We start from the raw sequence: 16,175 nt of genomic DNA, 5'->3' as shown, positions 1-16,175 counted from the left end.
TTCTTTGACCTTCTGAGGTGATCAGCTCACCTTGGAGAGAGCAGCTAGAGACTGACAGTCTTTAAGCACTTCCAGCTGGGGGGAATTGAGCTCTCTGAACTGGAGGAGGAGACTTTCTGATGGCCAGTTCCCCATTTCCACCTCTTCATTCCCAAACTTCCAGCCATTACACCAATGGCAACAGGAGGCCTAAGATACTGGGCAAGTCTTAGAACTTACAAATATTTCCTGTCTAGGTGATCACTGAATGGGAGGAGATGGGAGAGCAGGGCTGGACAGCTCCCGGAAACAGCCTGCTTGGGTCACTGACTCCAGCCCAGCCTTGGGCTGCTCTAGGCTCACTTGGCCTCTGCCCTCTTCCCATGGTCCTATGGCCTCTTCCAGGGACAGTTCACGCTCCTTGTTCTTCTGCTTCCTCTCACTTAGGGACACTGTCCTTTCAGTTCCTGGTGATGGCATATCCTATGTGGACTGTTGGTGCTGGCTTCTCTCTCCCTCGGAGGCCATCAGTTCTGAGCAGAAGTCCTCCCAAGAAAGAGGAAACAGCCAAAAGAGAATATGGGAATGTATGCCCTCATCCATGTGCTAGCCCTTGTGAATCTTTACCTTAGTTGTGTCTAGGACAGAGGTGGGAAACCTGAGGCCTCAAACTCCTTGGGTGTGGCAAGTTTTACAGAACAAATCCTTTGATTAAGGGGGTTTGTAGGTGCCCCACTCCTGGTCTAGGAGGTCTTAGCCAGAAAATGTTGTTTGGTACCAAAAATAGCTCATGGATCCACATTACACTTGGATTAACTCAAGTGCCATTGCTGATGTGCTCAGAGTCTTTGGCTTTGATAGGAAGGTCTCCCTCAGGAACAGGGGAGGAAGTCTGAGATCACTTGGATTTATGTCACTGGGCTAATGGATAGGGAAAGGACCACTGTGGTTTGTCAGCCTTCCTCACAGGTCAAAACTACAATACAAATAAAAAGTGCTTAGCTCAGTGCCTGGTGCAAAGGACGGGCTATACAAATGCTTATTCCCTTTCCCGGCCCCTCCCTTTCTGCCAGAGTTCCATTTTCCTTTGGAGCCCAGTCTCAGAGGGCTCCATCATTGACAGGCTCCACTAAGTACCACTCACAAGCCCCTCTCTTCTCCTTGACTCCTCTGAAGGAGAGCAGGGATGCAGGCCATACTAAGGGAGTCCTGAACCTCCTGGTGGCAGTCCACACTCCTACGAAAGGACCGAGGAGTCTCCTCTCATGGAAAATTCATCTCCTTCCCTGTCTAGCTGGATAGGAATATCCCCCAGGTGCAGTTTCACCTTCATTTTAGATAAAAAATAAAATATACTGAAAGGCAAAGTGAGCTTTGTCTTCTTCCTACCATCTCAACGGATTCTTCTGTGATGGAGGTGGGGAAATGATGAAAGGAGAAGTTGAGATTTTAGAAATAAGGGGCCAAGGAAGTCTTGTCACTAGCAAACAGAAAGCAATTCAGCACAAGGTAGAAAGGGGAAACCTCCTCCTTCCACATTGGACAAAAATGTACCCATTTTCTTGGCTTGCCTGGCAATCCCATCTGCAGTCTGAGGTGCTTAGCTGTGAAATTAGGTGAAAAGAGCCCTGGGTCCTACTTTTTGCTCTGCTTTGTCCCTTAATAGCCAGCACCCCGCCCTGGTGGAGGGACTTTCCCATGCTGTTACATGACCCTTGTAAATCTCAGAATAGTTCACTTGTGTATTAGCTGGGATTTCTGATCTACATTCATCTCTGGTCCCCCACCTCATGAAAAAAGAATTGAGAATAACACCCAATTTCCCATAGGAATGAGCATAATTTTCAGTTTCCCGGAGTTAGTTTTTAATCTATCATTTTTAAAAGTTCTGAGTCCTGAATTCTTGCCCTCTCTCTATCACCTTCCCCCAAGTATTCTATATATGAAATCAAGTAAAACATTTCCACATCTGCATTCAGAATTCATCAGTTCGCTCTGGAGGTGGAGAGTATAATTTATCTGTCTGCAGACCCTCCCAAATAGGTCTGGGGAGAAACAGAAAATGCTCATTGGCATGGCATGGTGTGGCATGGCATGGGCAGGGTGATTCCCAAACTGTTCACAAAGCAAAGCCTTTTAGTGATCACCAGTATCATTGGGACACCAAGTCATGGTGGCTGTTGGGTTGAAGCTCAGCACAGTCCCTTGTTAGTCCTTCTGGTCCTCTTTAATAGAACATTGGATACATCCAAAGATGAGCCTCCTGTCTATGATTTTCTGAGATGTTTCAGCAAACTACCATGCCTCTTCCAAAGCTTTGGGCTGGGGTCCCTTCTTGGACTTTCTGTGGCTGCAGACTTTCAAAATCCAACACCGAATTCCCCAGACCAGTCTCTTCCTTCTCTGGTTCCATTAGTCAAGAGCCAATTACAGATTAAAAAATCTAGTTTTAAGTGCTTAAAATCTTAGTTTTAAAATATTAAAACAATTCTTCCCTAACTCTAAACCTAACTTCTACCCTCTTACCAATATTTACCTAATCCTACTTCTATGCATGAGCCTAACATCCCTGTTTGCTAAGCTTTCCCTATCCTTATCCCTACTTTCTTCTTTCCTTATTACTATCCCTAGCACAGCTCTCCCATGTCCCTAAGGGGGGAAAAAAGCCAACTCTCCCTATCAATATCCTTATTCTTACCCCAAATCTCTCCCTGGGGAGCAAAACAGCTGGGGTAGAGGAACAGAGTCCTTCCTCAATGGTTGTACTTGCCCAGTTGGATGGGCTGCCCATGATGAGGGTCCTTGGGGTACAGGCCCAGGGTCCCTGGGGGTGGGCACTTCAAAGCTCTCCCACTGGGTTGAATGTAAGCTCTGTGAGGGCAGGGGCCATGGTCCTTGGCCACCAAACATCGGTGGAACATGTCAGGCAAGAGAGAGATCCAAATGCAGGCTGGTAACCCCCACCTGGCTCCCAGTCCCCAGGATGACCTCCAAGGTGGGAGAGACCTCAGAAGTTACCTAGTCTGGTCTCCCCTGAACAAGACTGCCCTCCACAAGCTCCCTAACCAGTTAAAACCTTGAAGCTGCATTTCTGAATGAGTCTCTTGCTTTCAGCAAGTTCCCAAAGGAAAAATGGAAATGGTCCCTGGGATTCTCCAAAATCATTTACAAGGCAAGGCAGGGCTAACTGTGTTTCTGGGTTTCCAAGTGGCAGAGTGGGAGGTAGAGGAAGGGGTGGGGAGGGCGAGAGACCAGAGAAATGATCCCTCTAGAGAGAGGATGGATCTACAATAAATGATAAAGATAGAGATTATAGAGGCCAGTGTATGGGTGATGGAGATCTACAGATGATTGGATAAATATAGATGACAGATCACAGACTAAATCGAGGGATCTGTTGATCCCTAGATCTCAGCTCACTGATCCACCCAACAGCAGTAAGTTGCCCCCACTGCCCCAATATTACAGATGGAGAAATTGAGGTTCTGGGTACCAGGAATGCCTGCCCATGCCTGCCCAACTCCCAAGCTCAGCTCTCCCCACTGGGCCACACTGCACTCAGGTTATTGCTACCCCAATCACAGCAGCCTCCGAGAAACCACCAGTAACACACTTAGACACAAACCAAGAACCTTTATTTGTAATAAATCCTAGAATAAGAAAAATAACCAAGTTTGAATTCAAGTCTGAGGGAAGTCCCTTTAGATGAATCCCTCCCCCCCCCAACCAAGCAGCTTAGTATCCTCGTACCCTCAACTGAAACAGGAGCATAGCCCACCGCCCTCTGTGCCCACTCCTAAGGCGGCACAGAGATGCCCAGATGGCTTCTAAACAGACAGACCCTACTTGCTGAGGAGTCCACCAAGAGGTGCCTGGAGGAGCCCTAGTGAGGCCCAGGAAGGCTGTGTGTTCCCAGAGGAGTCCAGTGCAGAGCAGCCTGAAGGACAGGTCCAGATGGGGGCCTGGAGGTTGGGGTTTTCCTGGCCAAGGGCGGAGGGTAGTCAGGGCACAGGACCAGTGTGAGGGTCACAAGATTGTGCAATATTTGAACCTGCAGGCTTGGTTCTGCTTCACGCTAGGATAGTCTTCGAGCCCCTCCTCAGCTTCTTTCCTACGGATCTCACGAACCAGCTGGTGGAAGGCATGCTCCACACCTTGCCTGGTCCTGGCTGAGGTCTCCACGAAGGGGACCCCAAAGCTCCTGGCCACCTCCTGGCCCAGGGTGGAGTCTACCCGCCAGTTGGCCTTGTCGGTCTTGTTGGCCACCAGCACCATGGGCACACGGGCACTGTCCTTGATCCTCCGCAGCTGGTCCCAGAAGACATTCACATTCTCAAAAGAGTGGAAGTCATCCACTGCATAGACACAGAGGAAGCCCTCCCCCCAGCGCATGAACTGGTCCCTCAGAGAGCTATACTCTTCAGTGCCCGTGGTGTCTAGGATATCCAGCTGGCATGCCTCCCCGTCCACCACCATTTGACAGTGGTAGGAATCTTCAATGGTGGGGTCATACTCACTTACAAATTGATTCTGAATGAGTTGCATGGTCAGCGCACTCTTGCCCACAAAACAGGTGCCCATCACCACCAACTTATAGACTATGGCTCTGCACTTGTCTGGATCACCTAGGGAGGTATGGAAACCAGAGTCAGAAGCCATGGGAACTGGAAGAGACCCAGTTCCAGCCTTCGACTCCAAGGACCGGGGCTTCACTGGAGTCAGCCCCTTCTACTGGAAGACAGCTTTCATCAGCAGGATTCTTCCCAGTATCCAGCCTCAATTGGTTCCATTACCAATCCCCTCCCCCTCTTTCTGCTCTCTGGGGCCCAGTTGAACAAGGTCCATCCTTCCTCCCTAGAACAGACCTGCAGATATGTCTTCCATGGGCCCCCTGGCTCTTGCTGACCAACCCCAAACAGTCCTTAGAGCCCATAGGCTCCAGGCCCTTCCATTTTGGCTGGCCTCTTCCAGACCCTCTCCAGCTTACTGGTGCCCTTCTCAAACCCTGGGACCAAAACTGACCCTAGGGATCTTAAGAGGGCAGAGGACAGTGGGAGGCTGATAACCTTATTCCTGCAGGGTCTGCATCTCCACATTAACACAACCCAAGGGGATCTGACTTGGGTGATTGCAGGGCCCCCATCTCCTGCATTAATGTGAGACAGCCCAATAGCTCCAGGGCTGGCTTGGCTGAAGCCCAGACCTCCCTCCCTGCATTAATGCAACCCAAGACTGCATGGGCTCAGTTGGCTTTGGGGGGAGGGGAGGCGGGCAGCAATGCCTGTATTAATGCAGACCCAAGAGGGCACTGACTTGAGTGGCTACTGGCCACCCATCCCATTGCCATTAACTGATATCTTAATGACCACCCAAATCATTCCCCTAACCCAAACAGCTCAGCTGAGTCCTACTTATCCTTTCTGAATTGTAAAAATACCCAGTCACACCCCATTCAAGTCTAGTCTGAAACTGTGGGAGAACTTGGAACCCACCAATTAGTCCAAGGGTTAGGAGTCCCAGGTACTATGCACAGTAGGGGCTTCTGGGAGCTGTACCCCTGAAAAGGGATTTGGGGAGCTCTGTACCCAAGCAACATGGCTCTTGGGAGGCATGCCCCCACTACTTGGCATGAGGAGAGCCCTACCTTACTTTGGAAGCTTTGCCCCCAAAAGATTTGAGGAGCCTCAGCCCCATATTGCTAGGGCTTCTGAGAACCCCAGATCTACCAGTAGGGTTTTAGGGAGACCTGCCCCCATGCTGGGAGCTCTATACCCAAGAAAATTTGGGGAGTTCCTTCCCCACACACCCCGAGGGTTTGGGGCCCCAGTCCAAACATTTTGGACTGGGACCTGGGGTAGTTAGCCCCCAGGGGGACCCAGCCTGAGGGAGGGCAAGCCCAGAGTGGGTGCTTCACTCTGGAAGAGCTGGGCACACAAGAAGCCTTCCAAAAGTCCTCTAGGCCCACAGTAAAAAAGCCAAGCCTTGGCCCTTCCCGCCATGCCCCAGTCCCTCCCTTAAACACCATCTCCTCTTCCTCATTCTCCTCCTCTTCCTCCTCCGCCTCGACCTCCAGATTCCACTGCTCCTTCCTCCCCTCCACCTTTCCCCAAACTCACTCTGGGCAACTTTGCCTTCTCCCTTCAGTTCGGAGAAGACTCCAGCATTGGAACCCCTTTCCCTTGGTTCTCTACTCTTCTCCAACACTCCAGGCTTGGTTTTTCCACGTTGTCTTTTGTCCTGTCGGGAACCTCTTTGGTTGTTTCTTTGTTTGAACTCCAGGGACATGACTTGTCTGGTCGTGCTTTGGGCGCTAAGCAAACTGTTCCCAGCAGCATCAGGTTTTTATACTTAAGGCCCATCAACCCAAGTCCAGGACCAGGTGTTTGGAAGATCTAGACCCGAGCCCAGAGCCCTAAAGTCAAGTTGCCTTTTCTTGGAGTTGTTTTTAATACATCTTTCTAATGCTTTCTGGCTCTCTGTCACATTCCTCTCACTTCTTTCCCCAATACAATGGGTACCCCCCCAACCCCACCCCTGACAAAACCAAATGACCCAGCCATCAGTGACTGACAGGCCACGCACAGTTCTGCCCTTGCAGCCCCCCAAGAGTGAGTGGCCCAGTCACACTGTTTGATTCAATGGACTTTGTACTGCATTATGGTAGTCAGGGTCTGTGTGATTCCTCCTCTGCTTCTGCTCCCCATTCTCTACATCATGCCTAGAAGGGTTCCTGCCTCTTTCAGAATTCCTCAGAAACCCCACTTTTGATAATATGATAGTATTCCATCCCATCCTTTGACCATAATGGGTTCAAATATTTCCCAATGATGGGTGCCCACTTTGCTTCCAGTTTCTGGCTACCCTGAGAGTTGTTGTGATTATTTTAGAGCAGGGGGGAACCTTTTTCTTTTCTCCCTAAGCCTCCCACAGCACCCTTTTCTGCCACCATCTCAGGTGAGAACATCATCTTTGTGCTTAAATTGAAAACATTTGCTATGAACCCCCTCATCTTCCTCCCTCCCTCCTCATCTGACAACCTCTTGATATCTGCTTCTCTGTCACCCTGGATGCCCTTCTCAAATGCAGAGGTGCCCGTCCCCTTGCCTAGGCCACCCTTCTCCAGGCCATCCCCTCCTGTCTTCTCCCCACATCGTCCTTCTCTCTCTCCCTTTCATTACTGTGTTCCTGCTGCCTACAAACAAACCCAATTCTCCCCAGTCCTTAACAAACTCTCAGAAAAGAGAGGAAGAAACAAAAGAAAATGGGCTGAAGGGAAACAGGTGAGCATGACTGTGAATGTGAAGGGGATGAGCTCGCCCATACAATGGGTGCTTCAGGATGCATAGCAAGAGCCGCCAGCTGTAGGAGGCCTTTCCTGCTCCCACACCTGTCCCTGAGCCCCACCCCAGCACCTATAGGGCCTCTTCTCCAACGTTCCTCCATATCGGTGTTGTAAGCGGTCCGTATGTATTTATACCTATGTAGCCTTTGTAACCCTGAGGGACCCTTATCCAAACTCTCACTTGCAGTGGTGAACCTGGTCCCCCAGAGCAAGACTTGTGTGGTTTCAGGAGTTCCCTGATGGGCCGTGGGATTGCTTTAGTAACGCTGTTAGTTCCAGCCTCCGTTCTGGTGTCTCCGCCCCAGCGTTAACCCCATCGACATTTTGTCTGTGTCTTTGAATCAGCAATAGATCACAGAATCATTTAACCAACTGAAGTCCATTAGCCTTGGCCAAGGAATATTGACTGATGTGTCATGGCAAAAACAGAAGTCATAAAGCATTGTGCCTGGTGCACACGCTCCCCTTATACCACCTCAGACTGAGAGAGAACAGGGGTCAATGCTCCTAGGTATCTGCCCCACCAAGCTGACTTTTGTGTATCAGATGATGGAGGGACCAGATGCTGTTACTGTCACTCCCTCTAAGCTGCCTAGTCTGATCTGCTGCACTGGTTACACTTCACTCCTCTCCTGGCCCAGCTCCCTTGAGCTTCTCAAGCTCCCCAGGTCCTTGCCTCACCCGATACTCCTGTATCTAGGAGCACAAGAAACCAGAAGCAAAGCAGAGAAGAGATTGTCGGCCCTGTATGGGATGGCCAAAAAGGGGCTGGCCCAGATCTCTTCCCACCAGAAGCTTGCAGTATGCCCTCCCTCTCTGGCAGCCAGGGAGTGGAAGAGAGTCATCTGACTGCTTCCTTGTGAATAGAGGCACCCATTCTCAAGCTGCCTCGGCAGCTGTAGTTCATGTGGGAAGCAGACAGAGGAAACAAGCATGCTCTGAAGGACACGTGGGGGTTTGAGCCATGGCGTGTGAGGCATCTGTGCCTAGAAGGACCCTGCCCTCCCCAGTATCTGTGTGTCTCCCAGGCATGGCACTGATCCCATCCTGGTGACCGTGGAGCTCAGGGCCAGAACCCCACAGGAGGGAGGGCAGAGGCCCGTCACTGGAACAGCCCTTCTCCTAGCCTGGGTCTCTGGGCGTTCTCAGGGCTACACTGGGGTGAGGGAGGGCACAGTGTCCTGCTGCTGTCTGCATCCCCTGAGCCTCTGCCAGGCACTTCCCATCCAGTCTATCAATCCTTCTCCTTCCACAGACACCTGTCCTCACTCACTCAGGGGACAACCTTTCCTCACACATGGCCAGAACACTGAGGCCATGCTTGGGGTGCTCTGTCTCCCCCCCTCCTCCCCATCTCATATCACTCACATGGCTTCTGTCTCACGGTCTACCTTCATCTCTGTCTCACATAAAGAGGTGGCCACAGAGGCAGCTGATGGCACAGAGGATAGATTGCTGAGTCTGGAGTCAGGAGGACAAATTCAAAGCTAGCCTCAGCTTCTTGCTAGCTGTCTCCTTGGGCTACTCATTGAAACTAGGTTTGTCTTAGTTTCCTCAACTGTAAAATGGGAATAATAGACTCACATCCAGAGTTGTTGTGAAGCTTAAATGAGATATTTGTCCATTAAAAACAAGTTAGTTACTGAATCTAAAGTCTAGGAAGGATTGATTGATTGACACATTCTTCACTAGTTAAGGTATCAAGGCTAAAAAAAAATGAGATAGAGTAGTTTTGATCTCCCCTTTATACCTGAAAATCATGCCAGGATGGTGTAATGAGAATGTAAATTTTGAAGATCTTCCCTGACCCTAGGCTAGAGTGTACCTGGAGTCTGGGGTGGGAGGCTTGTTTTTCAGTAGATACTTCTTGATTGGCCAGTGAGTCAATAAGATTGTTACATTCTCTGAGCCAGGAGAAGGCTATATAAGCCCTGATGTGAGACTTTGTTTTGGGGCTCACTTTGAGAAGTGTTCTGTGATTTGATCTGCATTCTGGGAAGCCGTTGTCCAGAGCCTCCCCCTCGGCTTTGAAAAACCCAGATGTTGATTTGGTTTGGATGTAATGGTTGGACAGTTTGGAAATTGTCTACTTGATCTGTTGCTGTCTTGATAATTCTGTCTGTATATTCTGAAGTTTGGGGTGCTGACCTTTTTCCCCTGAACTAGGTAAACATATTTGACTGACTAGACACACATTTGACTGATTAAATTAAGCTTGTTAACCCATTTTGAGTTGCTTTCCTTTATCAAAGCAGATCCAAGAACCTGTGGTGGCAGCGACCCTGGGGACGCTGGGGTGCTTGCTGCTACAGATGACAAAAGATACAAAAGTAATCTGCTAAATAATTTACAAAATCAATTTATTTTATAATGGCTCAATACAAAATAAAATTTCTCCTTCATGACAATATCCATATATACACATGTAGTTTAAGGAGTCATTCTCAGTCACTATGGTCAGTTTTTAGGGCCTTTGATTTCATTAGTAGCGAGAACTCCCAGATGGGCCAATTCCCACCACCAATGCAGGTTGTTGCCTTCTCTGCCAGTCACAGTCTCAGAGTTTCTGCCTTGGGCTCGGGGACTGAGATGTTAAATGACTGGTCCAAGTTCACACAGCCAGAATGTGTCAAGGTGGGACTTCAGGCCATCTGTCTCTTCACTCTGCCACACTCTCTCTAAATGTGTGTGTATATTTATACATACCCACATATACACACACATTTTATATGGTTGCATGGGCAAATGTAAACATTGTCATCCCTGACAGTCAATACACAGTCACAATTATATAGTCCACAAGCAGTCAAATGTATCCATTATGTGACTAAAATGACAACAATCAGACCCCTCACCATAGCACAAAATGACATGACCTTTGTACTTATATCCTGCCCATCCTTGTCCTCCCTCTGAGTCTGGGGGTATTGTAGGAGAATGTGCCTCTGGTATTGGGTGCTAAATGTTTTGCAGCTACTGGTCTTGCTATGCCGTTTGAGTAAATGTCTTTGCTAAAGATGTGAGTCTCTTGGCTGATTGTTAATGAGAAAGCAGATTGGTTGGGGCTTGTGAGTTAGGTATTAGCAGGATTAACATCCACAGGATTACACCTAGATACCTAGCTATTGGTTATCTCATCAGCTCCCTTGGATTTCATTGGCAATTCTCAGACCTTCCTGTCCTGTCCCAATCTCTCTGCTATTCTCCAATATTAATTTCCAAACTGTTTCACAACTCCAATTGTCTTTCAGTCACCTCAAACTGGGAGTTGCTATAAATATTTCTTGTACATATAAGCCCTTTTCCTTTTTATGTTTTATCTTTGTTTGGATAGAGACCTAGTAGTGATATTGCTAGGTCATGCATGGTTTAGGGTATGCATGGTTTTATAGCCCTTTGGACACAGGTCCAAATTGCTCTATAGAATGGTTGAATCAGTTCACAACTCCACCAACAACGCATTAATGTCTCATTTTCCCCACATCCCCTCCAACTTTTGTCATTTTTCTTTTCTATCCTATTAGCCAATCTGATACATATGAGGTAGCACTTCAGAATTGTTTTAATTTGCATTTCTCCAATTAATAGTGAGTTGGAGCAATTTTTCATATGGCTATAGATGACTTTGATTACTTCATCTGAAAACTTCATATCTTTTAATCATTTATAAATGGGGGAATAACACTTATTTTTTGCAAATTTAACTCAGTTCTTTATGTGTTTGAGGAATGAGACCTTTATCAGAGAAACTTGCTTCTAAATTTTATTTCACAGTTACTGTTGCTAACTGTGTTTCCCTCCATTCTATTTCCCACTGTTTATTCTATTCACCCTGTTCCTCCTCAAAAGTGTTTTGCTTCTGACTAACCCCTCCCACAATCTGCCCTCCCTTCTTTCATCCCCCCCAATCCCTTATCCCCTTCCCCTCCTACTTTCCTGTAGGGTAAGATAGATTTCTATACCCAATCCAGTGTGTATTTGTAATGGGAATGTAAATTTTTAAGATCTTCCCTGCCCCTAGGCTAGAGTGTACCTGGAGCCTGGGGTGGGAGGCTTGTTTTTCAGTAGATACTTCTTGATTGGGCAGTGAGTCAATAAGGTTGTTACATTCTCTGAGCCAGGAGAAGGCTACATAAGCCCTGATGTGTGGCTTTGTTTTGGGGCTCACTTTGAGAAGTGTTCTGTGATTTGATCATATGAGACTCTGGGAAGCCATTGGTTGTTGAGAGCCGCACCCCCCCCCGAAAAAAAAAAAAACCCAGATGTTGATTTGGTATGGATGTAATGGTTGGACAGTTTGGAAACTGTCTACTTGATCTGTTTCTCTGTCTTGATAATTCTGTCTGTATATTCTGAAGTTTGGGGTGCTGACCTTTTTCCCCTGAACTAGGTAAACGATACATATTTGACTGATTAAAACAAGCTTGTTAACCCATTTTGAGTTGCTTTCCTTTAACAAAACAGATCCAAGAACCTGTGCTGGCAGACACCCTGGGGATGCTGGGGTGCTTGCTGATACAGTATGTTATTACCTCTTTAAGTCAATTCTAATGAGAGTAAGATTCTTTCACTCCCCCTTATGTCTCCTCTCTTCCCCTCCACTATTAAAGTTTTTTTTTTACTCTTTTATGTGAGATAATTTGACCCATTCTGCCTTTTCCCTTACCTTTCTCCCAGTACATTCCTCTCTCATCCCTTAATTTCCCCTACCCCCACTCCAAGATATCAAGCCTACTGAATACCCCTTTTCCCAATCTGCTCTCTCTTATATCCTTCCCCATCCCCCCCCCCAACTTTCTAATAGGGCAGGATGGAATTCCAAACGCCAGTGCCTGTATACCTTATTTCCCAGATGCATGTAAAAAACATTTTTTTTAGACATTTGTTTTTAAAACTTTGATTTCCAGATTCTTTCCATTATTACTTAATTTTCAAAATCCTTTTTGAGCTCTTCCATGGCCTGAGACCAATTCATATTTTTCTTGAAGGCTTTGGATATAGGAGCTTTGACTTTATCTTCTTCTGGGTATGTTTTGATCTTCTTTGTCACCATAGTAACTTTCTATGGTCAGAATTTTTTTCTGTTGTTTGCTCATTTTCCCAGTCTATTTCTTGACTTTTAACTCTTTCCTAAAGGAGAGCTCTGCTTCCAGGGTGGAAGGCACACTGTCCCAAGCCTCAAAGTTTGTGCAGCTGTTTTCAGAGATAGGTCTAGGGACCTGTAAGCTTTCAGTTTTTCCAAGGTGGTGTGATCTGAGGAGAGATCTGAGGAGAGACTCTCCTGGACTGTACTCTGGTCTGTATATGACCACAAGCACTCTTTTCAGTCCTGGAATTGTGAGGAGGGTCCTCCCCCCTTCACTGTGGTCACAAACTCTGCTGTGTCACTGCCCTTCCTCACACTGCCACCCAGGACTGCAACCTGGTTCTGAGTATGGGCAGCACAACAGAGTCCTGCATCAGTGCTAGCAAAGAGACCCCTGTAATCTCCTTCTAATCAGTTGTTCAACCCCCTTACTGTCTGTGGACTGAGAGCTCCCAAGGCCTGTTCCTGGTTTGCTAGGACTGGGTCTGAGCTGGCATATCCTGTGCTGGACTGTGTTCCACTCTCACCCTGGTGGGACAGACCTTTCCTGACGACCTTATAAGTTGTCTTTGACTGGAAAATTATTTTACCCTGTCCTTTTGTGCATTCTGCCCCTCCAGGAATTGTGTAATAGCATTATTTAAAGGTGTTCAGAGGGGTTTTGGGGAGAGATCAAGCGAGTCACTACCTTTTTTCCACGATCTTGACTTTGCCTATTTGGATAAATGTGTTTTTTTAGTTGTTTTAATAAATTCCTAGATTGCTGATTATTGGTGTTACACAAAGGTAACTCTGAGGTCCCCAACAGGTGTGCTCTGTTCCCTTCCTAAGCCTAGAGTATTACAAGAAATGGGGTTGCCTCTGGGTTTAACCCTTTCCAATCCTCTGGAAGGGTCAGGGGTACAATGATAGGTCATCTCACTTTCATTAATATCTCATGTTTCTACATTACACTTATCTTGCTCTTTCAATCTTTCTGTGATGTGTGGGTGGACACTTTTCCTTGGAATCTAATTATCTATCTGTCCATTATCCCTCGCTGATGATTCACCAGGCAATTTGACTAATACCACAAAGAGAAGAGAGATGATTCTTGTGGCTCACCCTGACCATTTTCTGGAGCTATTATGTAAACTCCCAAGTTGACCATTGTCTCTACTGCAGAGCAGATACTAGATTTCCAGCACTTTGCTATTTTCCATATTCCATACACACCAAGGTTCCTTATTAGTACTCTGCCACCTAGGTGAATATCTTGACACCAAACTAAGATGTTGTGTAGTCATTTCATCCTCTCAGACTTTTTCTGGATTCATGTCATGACTGACCAATATACCCCTTTGAGCCTATCCCTTAACTGAGATTCATACTACCTCTGAGGCCCCCCCACAGTGATCAATAGATTGTCATTGCTCTTTGAGTTTTAATTAATAATCACTGTGTCAGACATATAAGATCCAGGAGAAATATAAGATAAACATTAAAGACTAAACATAAGGGACTCCAAAAGGTCAAATTGCATACTTCTTATGCGTGAAAATGTTATCAGTACTCTTACAAGTAGTAGATTGAAAGAAAGGTTTGGGCTGAGCTGTGTATGATGGGGTGATTCTAAAAAAAATAAAACTATGTGGAGAGAGATAAAGGAGTAATTATCTCATACTCATACAAATGAGGTATGACTGATCTGATACAGAATTGATACAGAAGAAACAAAAGTGGGTTAGGCAGGTAGTGCTGGAGACTTACTATCATTGGAAATGGGTTAAAGAGGGAACATATGTATATTTAGAAAGGTATAAAAGAGATGGAAGGGATAGGATGGGGGGAGAATACAGGAGGGACTCTCAGAGGGGTAGGCGGTTAAGAAATAAGAGGGAAAGGTAGTGGGTAGAAATAAAGCAGAGGAGTGGGGATGGATAAGGTAAATGGGGTGAGAAGGAGAGTGAGAAAAATAGGAAGGAGGGAAGTACACAATAAGTAATAATAGCTTAGAATGTGAATGGGCTGAATTTACCCATAAAACAGGAATGGAGAGCAGATTAAAAAGCTGAATTCAACATTATGTTGATTTCATGAAACACAATAAAAATTAGAGATGCACAAAAAGATAAAATAAAGGCATGAGTAAAATTTATTATATAGAAAAAACAGAATAATCATGATCTCAGATAAAGTTAAAGCTAAAAATAGATTTAGTGAAAAGAGAAAAGTAGGGAGATTATACTATGCATCACCAATATTATTTAATATTGTTTTAGACCATTTAAAATAACCAGACAGTATAAAATGTCTGAGAGAGTATGCTGGCCAAAACAGACAGAGGAGTTACGTGAACATCAACATAAAACACTTTTTATACAAATAAAGTCAGATTTAAATAATTGGAGAAATATTTGCTTTTCTTGGGTAGGTAAGGTCAATGTAATAAAAATTACATTTTCACTTAACTAATCTATTTATTCATTTCCATCCCAATTAAGTTACTAGAAAGTTATTTTACTGAGTTAGAAAAAAATAGCAATAAAATTCATTTGGAAGAACAAAAGGTCAAGCATTTCAAAGAAAGTAGGGGGGAAAGATGTAATGGAAGTAAATTCAGCAATATCAGAACTTAAAACTATGTTCTAAGGTGAGAACATTGTTGAAGTGTAAAATGGATAATTTCAATTATTTTAAATTAAAAATTTCTTGTAAAAATAAACCAATGTAGCCTAGAATAAAAAGAATGCAGAAAATTGAGAAAAATAGGAATAATCATCTCACAAAACAGGGTGTATCTGAAGGGGAAGGAGAAACCACATTCTAATCCAGTACCCTGAAGGGCTCAAACACAGTTCTTTTCTTCTCTCCTGAGGGATGACAGGGTCACAGTTGACCTGGAAAGGGCTACTCCCCCAGCCCCTCCCCCTCTTCCCTTAGCTTCTTGAAACCTGGCATCAGTGAGATGAGTGATGGTGATAGTGTTGTAAGGTAACCCAAATCCTATGCCACCTGATTTGGAGCCCACCATTAAGCCACCATTAATCCCCTTTATATTTGTCTTTGTCTTTATCCTAAATTCTCTAACTGCTTGTAATAGCTTAAAGACATAGTCCTGGGTAAGAGTCACCCAAGTGTAATATAATACCAAGCAAAGGCAACTTCCCAGGTTCAAAATACCAGCATAGGTGCTCTCTATTTTATTCAGTAACAAACCCAGAACAGAGAAGATCAAAACATGACATCATTCAAAATATAGCATTTACTAAGTGTGATTAAATAATCTCCAAGTACTACCCCACCCCAGGATCTTCCAATCATTCAATCAATTACAAAGTCCCTGGTCTAAATACTACTCCATCCCTAGGCTATACCTTAATTAAGTCCACCACAAAGCCCCTCTTCTCAAATGGAGATTAGTTTCCAAACATAAGTAAACTACATTCATTTGTTCAACCACAGAACACAAAAAGGTCAAAAGTTCCCCACCCCTGGATCACAATTGAATCTACCCCAGAGTTACATCAAGTTTAAACACAGCACTTAATACCCAAATGGAGGTCTTTTCTTCATCTTGACACGAGGCAAGTTCTCAGCAATCTTAGTTCCTGGGGAGACAAGGCTTAGCAAGGCCATAAGATACATTGCCAGTCCCTTCATGAATTTATCCTCTGTCTGTAGAACAGTCCTAGAACCCCTGAACACATTAGCAAAGCCCTCTCCCAGGATTTCTGTAAACATACAACAAGAAAATCCTTCTTCAGGGCTTCTGAACCAACAGAAAGG

Source organism: Petaurus breviceps, unplaced genomic scaffold (assembly GCF_028583685.1).
Source record: "Petaurus breviceps papuanus isolate PSGF00001 unplaced genomic scaffold, PetGlider_PUasm1.0 90619, whole genome shotgun sequence".
NCBI lineage: Eukaryota > Metazoa > Chordata > Mammalia > Diprotodontia > Petauridae > Petaurus > Petaurus breviceps.
The sequence above is the reverse complement of the archived record's forward strand: the minus strand, read 5'-3'. Positions refer to the sequence as shown.